At 43.1% G+C, this 12,529-nt stretch overlaps 1 pseudogene across 1 annotated transcript; it reads left to right on the top strand.

Moving 5' to 3' along the window:
* Positions 1-2,163: 2,163 nt before the first annotated feature.
* LOC309891495 (zinc finger CCCH domain-containing protein 11A-like) lies at positions 2,164-8,643 on the top strand (annotated as a pseudogene). Its single transcript has 9 exons — positions 2,164-2,217; positions 2,417-2,536; positions 3,316-3,439; positions 3,870-4,072; positions 4,758-4,877; positions 5,415-5,473; positions 7,276-7,330; positions 7,850-8,341; positions 8,567-8,643. The product of its transcript is annotated as a zinc finger CCCH domain-containing protein 11A-like (transcript).
* Positions 8,644-12,529: the final 3,886 nt, after the last annotated feature.

Here is a 12,529-nt window from a genome sequence, read left to right as displayed (position 1 = left end):
GTTACCACACCAGTGTTGTGTCTACTGCTGAGCAGCAGTGGCACAGCATTGGGCCTTTCTCTAACCCTCCTAGGGGGTGGGCAAAAAGGTGAGGAGAGAAACATCACTAGGGCAGCTGACCTAAACCAATCAAAGGGATATTCCATACCATGTGATGTCCCACTCAGCAATAAAAGGTGGAAACAGGAAGAAGAGGGGAGGGGTGGGCTCTCGTTGGGAAAACGTCGGTCCTCCTCTCGAACACCGGCTGCGTGCGTTGAGGCCTTGCTTCAAGGACGTGGTCAATCATGGCTCATTTGTGGGAAGTAGAGAGTAATTTCTTTCCTCTGCACTTCCATATAGCCTTCATTTATTTTGTTTGTTTGTTTTCCTCCCTTCTTTTTATTTTTCCTTTTCCCCTCCCTTTTCCCCTTTCCCTTTTTATTTCCCCTTAGTTAAATTGTTTAGTTCATGGTAGTCTTTATTTAATTATTATAATTTTTTCCCTTTAATTAAATTATCCTTATCTCAACCCGTGAGTTGTTCTTTGCTTTACTTCTCCCCCTCCTCATCTAAAGGAGGGGGAGTGAGAGAGCGGTTGTGGGGTTTAGCTGCCCAGCACGGTAAAACCACCACAGCTACAGCGCAGAAAGAAAAACCAAATTGCTTCCAAAAAATCAAAGTAATTCAAAATTCTTGGTATCATGCAGCCATGCCACTGGCAAAGTGAGCATTCCCCTGCCTCTCAAAGCTTGCTGTACCCTTGATCTGCTGTCTTGCTGCTGTTAATTGATTGCAACTCTACATGTCTGATCAGGGCTACGAGTTGTTCTCGATATGGAGATCATACAACATATACTGTGCACGCTTGTGTGTATAGATATGTTTATCCTGTATGCATGTACATCCGTATGCATATTTGTGTGCTGGCCCCCAGATCCCTTATGTTACAAAGCATCGGCCTCGAAGGCATACTCATCAAAATCTTTTGTAGAGCCTCCATTTTTTTCTAGTTCCCTCAAAATGAGAGAATTTTTACGCGCTCTCTGTGTCGAAAAGGCAAAAATTCTGATTTTCACTGTCGCTCTCGCTAACTTTCTCTCACTCCCTCCTCGTGTGTGTATAAACACAGATGTGTGTATGCGTATGCACATCTGTGGATTTAGATGCACTGTTATGTTTTTTGCTGTACAGGTAATAAAGACGGGGAAAGGTTTTTGTGTTTTCTTAATAGGTGAAGAAATCTTGAAGACCAGAGATTGGAACATGCTGAATTTTAAATTAAAAAAAAAAAAAAAGTTAAATTGTCCGGCTGTGGAAGATGGAGCCTCATTTTTGCAGCCACTTTGAATCACGAGTTCATCTCTAAATGCGCTGGTTTTTTTTGTTTTTGTTTTGGTTTGGTTTTTGTTTTTTATTTTTTTGAAGAGCTAACTAACCGTGGCTGCATCCAGTCTGAGAGAGCATTCAAATGGACTTGCTTCCTCTCTTAGTTATAAGCTGTTTAAAAGCGCATCCTATGTTTGAATTGTGGATGAGAGGTTCCCTTGGCAAAGTGAGGAGGAAAATTCTTCCTACCCCTTTATTATTAATTCATGGATTCAGTCTTGGTTCGGCCTACAGGAGCAGTTAACTGGAAGCCTTTGAAGATCGATAACTTTGCTGAGGTTGTCCAGGTAGGTGAAATCAAAGACCCACAGGGCCTGGAACGTGCTGTTTAATGCGTCCTAACTGTGTTCTAGAGAAGTTATTTGTAGCCATAGTTGATTATTGACTTGCATGTATCATCAGGTGGTTTTTTAAGGAGTGACTCCGTTTTCAGGCTTCCAGATGTGCTCCAAGTCATATTATTGAGGATGTGGAAGAGAACGCTTGCTGACAAAGCTCCTGGCAGCTTTACAGAACTTTAATATTTAGTTAGTTCATGTAACAGCTGATTTCAAGGCTTTGCTCTCTTTGAGAGACTGATAACTTGATTTGATTAACTGAAGAAAGCTGGAAAAATGTTCGTTCCTCATTATTTTTCACTTGTTACTTTCTTTCGGGTTACTTTTAAAAAGAAGATTTCACTGATCACAAGCCAGTAGAAGACTTTCAGCCCAAGCAAGGGTGAAGACAGCTCTCTCCAAGAGCAGAGGAAGTCCCTGTGGAGAGAACCCGAGCTTGTTAGCAGAACTCGTCGGCATGTCTAAACAAGGGGACGATTGCTACTTCTATTTCTATTCTACCTGTAGCAAGGTATGGCTGGCTTTCCTTTGCTTTGCTTTTTTTTCCCCTTTTTTCAGGAAGGAGTAGATTAGGAGGAGGAAGCACACTGGTCTTTGGTTAACTTGAGAACCAGATAGATTGTGAATTCAGTTGTAGCACCATTAGGCAGCAGCATGGCCATTTTTGAGGCTGTACTCTATTTTCCTTGTTGGTTTCCTTTTGGTTCCAGGGAGACAAATGTGCCTACCGCCACTGCGAAGCTGCTCTGGGCAATGAGACGGTCTGCAAGCTGTGGCAGGAGGGTCGTTGTTTCAGGAATGTCTGCCGATTCAGACACATGGAAATTGACGTGAGTGCCTAACAATGTGTTCTCAAAATAAATCCACAAAAGCATTTTTCAGTGCCGTAGGTGTACTGATTGTGCTTTTGCAGGATAGATTTGTTTGCTTCAAAATCATACTGGTTTTTGTTACCAAGAGAGGGGGTGGGAGGAAGCAGAGGGAAATAAAATCAATGCCTTAGGTATGTCTTAGCAAGATATTTGTTTATTTTTTTTTATTAGATGCTGACAGTTTTCTCAAGAGATGCAGAATAGCTGTTAAATAGACTGCTAAAACCTGCTGGAGCAGGGGGGTAATAAACAGGCTGTTCTATCCTCATGGGAGCAGGCTTGATAATGAACTATCAGGTGTCTTCTGACCCACAGTCCTTCAGATAACGCTGTTGTAGCTGCCTGGGGTAGGAAGTGGGGAAAGTTAAAGGTGCAGCAGAACTAAGTCTCCAAGAAGTAGTTCTAGACAGGGTTAACCTAGGCAATTTCAGATGTTCTTTTTCCCTCTGAATAATCCTAGTATAATCCTAGGTGTATTAGTTTAAGCCACCCTCAACTGATGTCTGAGAGTGCCTGTCTTCTCAAACTGAGTGATGACCAAACTAAATGTGCATAGTGGTTACAGCTTATGCAAACTTTGTGAATATGCCCAGAAATACTACACTTAACTGAGAAACTGACCTTTGGAATGCTGTTTCAGCACTGTGTTGTGGCAGCTGTCACGATCTGGAGCTGTGCATCTCTTTGCAAGCCTCAGGTGCATGTTATCACGAGCTTTTCTTTCTTTCTGTCTTCAGAAAAAGCGCAGTGAGATTCCTTGCTACTGGGAGAACCAGCCGGGAGGCTGTCAGAAAGCCAACTGTGCTTTTCATCATGCAAAGGGACGTTACATCGATGGACAATTCTTACCACCAAGCAAGAGTGAGTTTAGGTCCTTTTTCTTTAAGCGCTGAAGAATTAATTTTGAGTATTACTTAGTGGGTGCCAATCCTGTAGGGGGCGTCAGGTAACTGTTCATTTGTGAGGGCAGGAAAAGGTCTGCAGTCATAGGTGTACTGCACCGAGTGTACTGCTGGTGTTTGTTTTCTGCTTTCGTGCTCAGCTTCTCTTTGCTTTGTGTGATGTTTGCCTTGCAGTTTGCTTCCTGTTGTTTCCTCTTTTGCTGGGTGGTAGGGAGATGTGTTGTTGTTGGAAGGGAAATCATTGTTCACGGTGTAAGCAGTGATGGGATGGGCAAAAGGAGATGCTGAATTCGTTGTCTGTGCGGGTTATCTGCCTTTGCTACCATCTCTTTGCATTGTGGTCAAAGTTTTAAACTGCCATATTACCGATGATCCTCCTCTTCCTCTAGCTACACTGCCAAGTCCGCCTGAGTCCGCGGACGATGATCTGAAAGTGGCTCAGATGTCACTGCAGCAAAACAAACTTTCTGTCCAGTCAAATCCCTCTCCACAGCTAAGGGGGTGACGAAAGTGGAAAACTCTGAAAATGTCCCAAGCCCTACACACCCTCCAGTTGTAATCAATGCTGCAGATGATGATGAAGATGATGATGGTGAGCATGTTTTGGTTCTTGGAAGGAATTTGTGCTGTAAATGAATGTGTAAATCTTTGGTTCTTGAAGGAATTTGTGCTGTAAATGAATGTGTTAAATCTTTGGTTCTTGAAGGAATTTGTGCTGTAAATGAATGTGTTAAATCTTTGGTTCTTGAAGGAATTTGTGCTGTAAATGAATGTGTTAAATCTTTGGTTCTTGGAAGGAATCTTTGCTGTAAATGAATGTATAAATCACAGATGACCTGAGGTCTGACTAGCGATAGGGCAGGCAGTCTGGCCAGGTCACTGGTGGCTTTGTCTGGCAGTCAGTGGACAGAAGCTGAAACGTTGGAGGAAAGCTTAGAACCACTCCTGGCTTTAGCTGGTCTTTTGTGTAAAGTTCTATGTGAAACTAGGAAGGAAATTTCTTTTTTCTGTCTGAAGAGCAATGTGTTGTGTAGTAGTTAAAGCTGCAAAGAGAATCTAGAGTCCTAGATGTTTTGTCCTAGTGTATTCTACTTAGGAGTTCATCAGGTCAGTGTAGCTGTTTAAAAACAAACAAACAAACAAACAAACAAAAAAAAAAAAAAACAAAACAGCAACAAAGTTTTTTATATGAACCATGGGCTGAAGTGTCACTGCATGAGCTACGTAATCATGACCAACCTGGTCTATGCATAACTGAATCGATTTTTCCCCTTCAGACCAACTTTCTGAGGAAGGAGAAGAAACTAAAACTCCCGTCCAGCATCCAGCTGCAGAAGGCAAAAATGGATTACGGGTGATTTCCACTCGGAAAGGCAGTTCTATTACTACTAAACAAGGTATGCCAGCACCTTAGTAGGATAAATCAGAAGAACTTGACAGTTAAGTCAAAAGCAGCGTGGTGTAAAAACACAACAAAATGTAGGGGTGCTGAATGGAGTCGGTTATTTCCATGATCTCATTTCTGCCATTAATACCATCATGTGCCCATTGGGTCAGAAAGGTGAACTCCTTTTCTTTACTTTTGGAGAACAAAACAGGGCCACAGCATGGAGTTTAAATGGCTGCACGTGCAGCCTTGCAACCACTGTTGATAAGCCATATCTAACGATAGAGGGATCTAATATCGTGTAAATGGATTAAAATATGGATCTAATATCGTGTAAATGGATTAAAATTAAAACTACATTTTGAACCCTGAAGGATGAAAGGAGGGGCAAAATGCCATTGGTTCTATGGCTCTTTCACTTGTGAGGAGTGTTGACAGGCTTTATTCGAAATACTTCAGAAAGTTCCTGAGCGCTAAGAAGCCTGAGGACCTGTGGTCCTCAGTGAGTGCCTCTAAGCCTGTCTCATGAACTGTTTCCTGTTTTGAGAGGGCAATCTGAATTTTGGAATAAAAACACTTGAGGAAATCAAATGGCAGAAGATGAAGGAAAAAAATAAGAGACACGGTGGTGAGTTAATATTCCCTACTTTCTTATCCTGTTCACGGCAGGTGATGGTGACTGGGAGCTGCTTGAGGGACAGACTTCCATTTTTAGCTGGGGGCATAAAGCAACCTGATTCTCAGCCAGCTGGTATTCTAAATGGGAGTCCAAAGGGCAACCAGAGGCAAATTAGTCACCTCTCTTCTTTACATGCTCTGCTTGCTGTATTTTTGACAGTAACAAATCATTTAAAGTTTTTTGTTCTTTGTGATAGTTTTTTATGTTGGGTGAACTTCCTTACGTTTTGGTTGCTCTGAACAGAAGGTTCTTCAAGATCTTCTCTTCGTCCCGTTGATTCTATGATTTTTCCTGCTCCAGAAGAGGAAAACGTCCGGACAGTGGTGAGAACTGTGACAGTGTCTTCCAAGAAAGGTAATAATGAATGCTTTTGTTTTGATTTCATTACTCCTAAACTGGAGGGTTAAGCAATACTTAAAACAATTCACCCATGTTAGCCTTCTGGTGCTGCCTTCTGTTCAAAACGTGCTTTTATGCTTAAAGTCCCTGGTTGTACTGGAAAGATTTGGTGCTCAGGTTAAGTGCAGTGGCAGGAGAAAAAAAAAAGTGTCAGTATGCCAATAGGGGGGTAACTGAAAAAGAGAAGAGTAACGAGAAGAGCGAGCTGTAGAAGCCAGTGCTATATAAGAAGCAATTTCTGAAGCATTAAAGAGGCGTACAGTGGCAGGTGTGGACACAGTATGACAGGAGTTTGTGTATAAATTGTTTAGAGCTGTGCAAATGCCTTTTAAAGGGAAAAAAGTGTGGAAGTACTTTTACTCGTAGACATTCACCTTAGAAAGGAATATTTCTCAGCATTTGCACCTAAGAATATTCTGCTTGCTTATGCAGCTTTGTTCTGCACAAAGTATAGGTGTCAAGCAGACTCAGATTCACTCTCTACTATCTCAGCTGGAATTTGAAGCAAGCACTGAGACTATTAATATTTTTTTTCCATGTTAATTATAGTTAAAATATGAGTTTATGTGGTTTAGCTGTCAAAACAGTGTCTGACTAGGGTTTTTTGGACATGGGCTAACAGGATAATATTTCTGTTGGCTACTGGTTTCTGTGAAATAGAAAAAAAAATTCCCTTTTGTTTTAGGGGAGGAACCTGTGGTTCGAGTAGATCTTGCTGATAGACAAGGAAAACGGAAAGCCTCCGCGGGTGAGAACTTTTTATGAGCTGTTACGTAGGTGCTGCCTTCTATATATGACTGCATTAAAGAGTATTTGTGATGTATGAAAGGAAAATACATTGCAGTGGAGATCTGTGTTGACTGCAGAAATGGCAAAAAAAAAAAAAAAAAAATCATTTAGCAGCTGAAAGGCAATTCTATGAAAATATGCTTGAAAAAGATAAGCTTATTGTTGACTGTTCTCAAACCTTCCTGCAAAGAAAAGTTCTTACAATATTCCTTGTTTTCTCTGAAGATGATGTAGGCAGCCTTCCAGTGAAGCGCAGCCTTGCTGAAAGGCTGGGGAAGAAGGTAGAGGCTCCGGGAAATGCTGACAAAGCACCCAAGAGAGAGACAGGTACTAAACGGGCATCTGGATTGGATTCCTGGGTTTCATATTTAGTCTTTCTGTTTGTCCTTTTCCAGTGATGTTTCTTTTTGCATGTTGGCTGAGGTCGTAATCACTGGGATTCAAAGTTACCTTTCCTGTCTTGTTTTGAAATGTGAACCTGAAGTTGACATTATGCAGCCTCCCTAATTCGTTCTTTTTCTGTTTTGCAGTTCGAGTTCCCAAGTCTCTGAAGGACAGGCTGGGATTACCTCCTAAACAGACCAGTACTGAGAGAGGTAACAGCTAGATATTAAATATGCTTTCTCCTCCTTCCTTTCCACGAACTTGGACTGCTTTCATACATCCCTACAAACTAATTTAAACGAAAACAAAGAACTGACGCCTCTTGCTTGAGTGCTGAAGCTCTTCTGACAGCCACTATCAGAACTCTGGCTCTAGGTGTGTGTTTATTTTCTACTTGTGCCTTGTCGAGGTTTTTAGCTGCTTCTGTGAACCGTTACGTACAATTAGAATAGAACCACTGCCAGGAGCAGGAATTTGAAATGCAGTCTGAAAAAGTAATAAAGTAAAGCAGCATTTCTGTGTAGCAGTTCTCTCTGGATAGGGCTGGTCTTCAAAATACAAGTGGCTCAGAGGAGGAGGAGAATGTTGTTCTAAGGATATTGTTCTAAGATGCATTATTGGGAACGCTCAAGATGAGTTTTCCTTAGTGCTCTGAGAAATTTTGGAGACTTAAAATATTGCTGGACTCTCTTTAAATGTTGGTGCTTCTCCTCATTTCTTGATGATGACAGGGAAGGCTGCCAAGCCGATGGGAGAGATCCATGTGAAAACACTGGAGGAAATCCGTCGTGAGAAAGCTCTTGAGAGACACGAAACTCAAGCCAAAGCCGAGGCTGAAGGGCATGGTAAAACTGAAGATTCCAGTGCAGGGGCAAGAGCTGCTCGTGCAGGTCGCATCCAAACTTTCTCTGAAGCCTTGTCTGAAAAAAAGAATAATCGCTTGGTAGAAGAGAAGAAAAAAGCAGGAGAATGCCATAGCAAGAGCAAAATTCAGGGTGAGTCCAAGAAGCAGCTCGCTCTGTCCGGGCCCAGCAAAGGGCAGGCGAAGGAGCCGGTAGGAAAAGTCAAGCCAGAAGGAGAAGTGAGTGTTAAAACCTTGGAAGAAATAAAGCGTGAGAAAGCTCTGCGGATGCAGCAGAGTGAAGGAGATGTGCCAGCTCCCTCAGCACAACCCGGACCTGCCCCAGCAGAGCAGAAATCTTTATGGAGCACAAAACTAACAGGTAATAAGATGCTTTAATGCCTGCCCCAGTGAGGTGCTTCCCATATTGAGCAAGTTCAGTTTGCTCAGGATCTGCTTCATGGATAAATGCTGAATGGCTTGCACATTGTAGCCTTTCTCTCTCTCTCTCTCATGGGACACAAGGAAATAAATGCACAAAGGAAACAAGTACCCAGCTTTCTTTATTTCTGCCGTTGACAACACTTTTTTTTGTCTTTTTTTAAAGCACCTGAAAAAGAAGAAAAGAAGGCAGTGGAATTGAACCGGCCTTTTCCTAAACTTTCCTCTGGACCTGATGTACAGGTGAGTCCTCTGTGAAGACACACATACATTCGTACAATTTCTGATAATTCTGACAAGTTTTGTTACTCACCGTGTGCCACCCTCTTGAGTGTGTTCTTACCCTTCAGCAGCTGGTAGGAGCTGCAGTGCAGTCTAAATCCTATCGCCAGCAGCATTTCCAGACAACTCTGTAATCCTCAAACTTGGAATCAGTCTGTTTATACCACAGCAACAAAGAAACCCTGTTAGCACCAGCTGAAATCTACACAGTTAACGTGGAGGGAATTCTTTTTGTTCTTACTGACTTGATCTGTCAGACATGAAGGATTTAATACAGAAGGCCAGAGTTCTGTGTTCAAGGAAATCAATCTGTCAGTGGATACTGTATAGGGGAACTTGTATGACTTTCTGCTGCTTAAAAAGAATGTGATAAATAGATGTACAGCAGAACACCCTAGCTGTTTAAAGAAGCTTGCCATAGTGGATATTGCAGATATGTGAGACTGCGTCCATAGTAAAGCATGGCTCTTGTTACAGGCAGAATTTTATGGAAAAAACAAACAAACAAACAAACAAACAAAAAAACAACAGTAACCTGAACGAGATTAATATGCTGTTCCACATCAAGACCATTTTGGAGGGATTGCTGATCAGATTTTCTTAACGAAATCTCCACGGATTTTATTTATTTTTTTTGTCCTATTCATGCACTACTTTTCTTTCCTTCTAGCCCACTCAGCAGAGTGGAACTCGTAAATGTCCAGAGAAGAGCTTTGAAGAGAGACGGTGGGAGAAGTGGCAACAGAGAGAACAACAAGAGAAGCTTCGGCAGGAGGAAGCTGCTGTCAAATCTACTGCTGGCTTCTTTAATACTGAACCAGCAGGGAAAGTGGCAGCTCAATTTCAGGGCCAGGAAGCTAAAAGTAAGTGTTGAAGGTTAAGAGTTACTTAGGTTGTCTTCTGAAATACAGACAGAAGATGACAATTCTCATGCTGTAACTCTGGCTGGGTGCATTTTGCCACGCAGTGCTACGAAGCGAAGGGTGTACTTTCTTTTTCTTAGTTTGTTTCTTTTCCTGCCAGCCAGATGTTAGGTAAGGAACGGGAGACTAGAAAATGACACTACAAACGTGGACTTTGTAGAACAACTTAACTGTGGGACATCACTGCAAGGGAGAGGAAGCTGGTACAACAGTTGCATACACTCTTGTCCTACTATAACTGCTGCTTTTTCCTTTCCTAGTGGGAGCAGGACTTTAAATATAAAAGCTGTCTATATTTGTGAACCTAGCTTGCACTTAGGATTGCTATGTGTCTGAGGTTTCCCTTGTCCTGGATTATTATTTCCTGTAGCTCTTCGGTTTCTTTGTTCCTTTGTATGGCTTGTTGGTAGACAGAGTTTACTATGTGGAAAAGATTCCTGAGAATCCAGGCAATGGCGGTGTAATTGTGCTGGCCAAATGCATTTAACTGTGTAGAAGGACTGTGGAAATGATTAAGAGAACCTGGATTTTTCCTGAGGCAGAGCAAGACTGTATCAGTTCTCTCTTCCTTTTACTCTAGCCAACTTTATGACATCTGCGAAGCCTTCGCGTGGGAAAGTCACTTTCCCCAAGAAGAAGGCACTGAAACGTAAGGCACCTGGGAGTTATCCCTCTGCCATAGCAGCTGTGGAACTACAGACTGCCTTTGATGCTGACATGATGGGACCTCCAGCCAGAAAAGCAGCCATGGTAAGGCCAGGGGCTAATGCAGCGATGGATCCCTTGTTAAATTTCTACCCTCCTCTATTTGAAAAGGTGGAAAACTCAAACGTTCTGCAGGCCTTCTGTTTCCTTTGAAATCCAGTAGCTGTCTCCAGGATGCTTGTAGAACCCTTCTGTATTTATGAGATGAATGGCACTCTTTAACCGGTACTCTGATGCTGTGATTTCTCTGGTGTGGGGGATTTTGTCCATTAATGCCATGTTCTTAAAAGACACCAGATCATGAGTAACCTCCAGGTGAATGTGAACTTTCTTCAGGAGCACCTTGGTTTTGTATTTTGGCCACGGCTCCGCAATGCCAGAGGAGAAGCAGTGTGGAGGAAAAAGCTATTAAGGAATCTTTTACCCATGTGTCATAAATACTGTTTTGCTGCTTTCTAGGGTGTTTCAGACGTGCCGGAGCACGTCCCAGCCATCAGACTTGAAGAAAATCCCCAAAACAGGTGACAACCCCAACTTGTTCTTTTTCTTAATCAGTGTATATCCCCAGGGAAACATAAGTTCTGTCACATGTGGGAAAAAATGAGGGTTCTGAGATAATTGAAGCCAAAATCCATCAAAGGAATAAGTCACCTGAAACCACTTTCTAGCAGCTAGCAGGATTGCTTAATTAGGCTTTCTTGAAATGCTGCAAGTCAGCACAGCTTTCCGGTGACTTCTTGGGTTGTCTGAATACCTGAACGAGGATGAGGTGAAGTTCTACTTCCTCGTGAGGTGATAGATGATGAGTAGTGTCCTCTGCCTTTTGGTCCTCAAGAATGCCACCTCAACTCCAGGTGCCCTGGCTTCACAGATAAACCCCCAGACTGAAAAATGTACCTGGTAACACATCGGGCTCTAAATGTAGCCCTGGGTTGATTGATAACAATCCCTGTGTAAGACTGAAGCGTAGGAGGGCTTGCCTACAGTTTTAAGAGCCGGTTTGCAGGAAAGGGATTTCCCGTTAAGAAATGGCATATCCTGATTGTTCTTTCTTGCTCTCCCAAGACCTGAAGTGCGTCTTGGAAGCCCGGAAAGATTTGAGGAGCAGATGGAGATGGATCTCGAGACCTCGACCTCAGCTTCTTCCCAGCCAGAAGAGGAACGGACACGCCGGCTGAGTTCCACAGGGAAAGCGCCCTTATCTGCGGATGAAGATTTTGAGAAGCTACTTTGGGAAATCTCAGGAGGCAGGCTGGAAGCCGAAATCGACTTAGACCCAGGGAAGGACGAGGATGACCTCCTCCTTGAACTCTCCGAGATGATTGACAGTTGAACTGCGTAGTCCTAGGGTATAATTAAAAAAAAAAATAAAAAATTAAAACTGTTCTTCTTGTTGGATACCCCGAGGTGATCCTTTTTCTAACAGAGGCTTTGCAATGAGACTTAAAGCACAGTCTGAAGTGGTAGAAATTGGCAGGATCTGCGCTCAGTTGTCCTAAATTTCCCTGCTGGTCAGAGTTAAGGTCTTGTGCATCCGTTCTGTAACTATAGGTGGTTACCTTCGATATCAAGAGGACAAAGCACTTCTTTTGGCACAGAAGGATCTCCATTGGCGCGCCATGGTGGCTGCAAATCGATCTTCTGATGGAGCGATGCTCTGAAGGCTTAAATGTAAAGCTTCTTCCTTCCTCCGCCCTTGGCACAACTCGATGTTGGGCACATTGTGAAGCTTCGGTGTTCTGATTTCTCGGACAGTTGATAGCCAAATCCTGGAGTTACTATGTCAACTCTTGACATTTACTCGTGTATGCCATTGTTTTGACTGTACCCGTGTCAGATGATGAAGCTGTAGGGGTGGGAGGGAGCAGAATCGTTATTCCAGTGTGTTGTGGACCAAACTTGCTGCCAGGAATGGGGGTGGGGGTCAGCCCACCCAGCCTTCCTTTCAGTTATCAGGGGGGATCAAATGGTGAAAAGCAGCAGCTCTGCCATGCGGCTCCGCTACCCCCACTCCCTTCTCTTGTGCTATACCAAAGTTCCCCCAGGCTTTGGTTGGTGCTTTTTGCTGGTGTGAGGACTCCGGGGCGAGCAGTCGGGACTCTGCCGCAGTCACGGGGTCGATGAAGGGTTGTTTAAGTGCCTCTTGGTTTTAAAACTTGCTCCCCTGAGCTGCTGGCTCTGCTGCCTGCTACAGCAAATGTTCGGGTGCCATCAGCATC

Source organism: Aythya marila, assembly GCF_965140915.1.
Source record: "Aythya marila genome assembly, contig: HAP1_HAP1_SCAFFOLD_639, whole genome shotgun sequence".
Taxonomy (NCBI): Eukaryota; Metazoa; Chordata; class Aves; order Anseriformes; family Anatidae; genus Aythya; species Aythya marila.
This window is presented reverse-complemented; position numbering and strand designations above follow the sequence as displayed.